The sequence below is a fragment of the Octopus bimaculoides genome, chromosome 16, assembly GCF_001194135.2.
Source record: "Octopus bimaculoides isolate UCB-OBI-ISO-001 chromosome 16, ASM119413v2, whole genome shotgun sequence".
Classification (NCBI taxonomy): Eukaryota; Metazoa; Mollusca; class Cephalopoda; order Octopoda; family Octopodidae; genus Octopus; species Octopus bimaculoides.
The window spans coordinates 33,166,427-33,168,268 of NC_068996.1; positions in this window are offsets into that span (position 1 = coordinate 33,166,427).

The following is a 1,842-nucleotide window of genomic DNA, read 5'->3' on the forward strand; positions in this document are numbered from 1 at the left end:
TTTTTTTTTTTTTTTTTTTTAAGTATTTTCTTTAATCCTTTTGTTACCATATTTCTATTGATACACACTACATTTGTTTCAGTTAATTTTGAAAATAATGAAGAATTTAGTTAATTGACTTTGTCATCATTAAGCTGATGTTGGAACAGATTTTCATGAAATTTTGATGGCGAATTTTTATTTAGATCACTTTAAAGGAGTTTATTTCATAGAAACAGACAATTTCAGGTGGGTTGGTATCAAAAGGATTAGACTTGTTGAAGCCGTATTTTATGGCTAGATGTTCTTCATGTTGCTAATTCTTATTTCCAAATAAGACACTTATTCCTGTATTCTTTTGCTTGACAATCTGCTCAACAGCTGCAAATTTTTACTACAGACACAGTGACATCAGAACTTGAACGCGGACATTGCTTTACACAAAGTATGGAAATAATGTCAGGATATAAATGCACACACATGTACACACACACACACATACAGCTGTTGTGTAATTTCTATCTACCAATTCCACTATATTGTTCCATAGGGATTTTCTTTCATGCCCCATATGTTCCCATACTTAGCCATGATTCTCTCCTTGTCCTGTTTCTCATTCTTTGTCATGATTTCCCCAGTTATAAAGTCTTTCAACTCTCTCTCTCTTTCTCTCTCTCTCTCTCTCTACCTCACTAGTGGCTTCTTACTGTTATCTCTATTTCTTGTGGTGAAGCTGGCCATTGCTTGTCTGTGATATGCCCACTCACCCCCATCACCAATACCAGAAATCTCTTCTCCTATACTGGAACCTTTACAGGACTTTGTCTCACCTCTGTACCAGAAGACTTGCATACCTCCGTCCCTCCAAACCACCTACTCTTTCCCTCTATATATATCATGAGCTAACCAATAGCAGCTCATTTACTTAATTTAAACATTGACTTATTTTACATTTGCAGCAGTAATGCTTCTATTTACAACACGCATAACACTTATATTTACAATGCTTACAGTGCATTCACCCCCTATGGGGGCAACAATTTTAACATGTTTGAATGATGATAAGTTAGAGAACAACTGATGTGACACGTCTGTTATCAAATGATCACAAAAACTTTCTTTTCAGGTGCTGAATATCATCACTCCTTCCCATATTCCTTCCCACATCTCTTTTCCCAGTTTTCAGAGTTGGCACTGTAAATGTAGGCACATTAAAAGGTAGGTCTAGCAAGATTGTTGAGATGCTTAACGGAGGCATATTGATGTATGTTGTATTCATGAGGTAAGGTGGAGAGGAGCTTCAGCCAGGTTCCTCACAGGCAAGACATATAGGTATAAAATATGGGAAGGTAACAGTGACAGGTGAGCATACTTCTTGCAGAGGAATGGATGGATAAGGTCATGGAGGTAGTCAGATGTGCGATAGAGTGCTTAAGCACAGGCTAGTTTTGCAGAATAATATAATGACAGTTATCTCTGCCTATGCTCCACAAATGGGTCTACCAAATGAACAAAAGGACCACTTTTATGATATTGTTCTGCAGGTTACCTCAAATACGAGTGACAATGATCTTCTCTTCATGGCTGCGGATTTCAATGGGCATGTCGTATGGCAGCCTGATATCCTCCGTGATGTACATGAGGGCCACTGATTTGGTTCCCGAAATCAAGAGGGAACAAGGCTACTGGAGTTCTGTGATGCAAATAACCTTTTGATCTTCAACACCAATTTCAGCTACCTAATAACCTATCTATTAGGTGACTGTGCTAGCCAGATTGATTGCATTCTCACCAGACAGCAGGATGCATGGTTCCTCTTAAATACAAAGATGCTCTCCAGTGAAGAATGTACCCCCCCCCCCC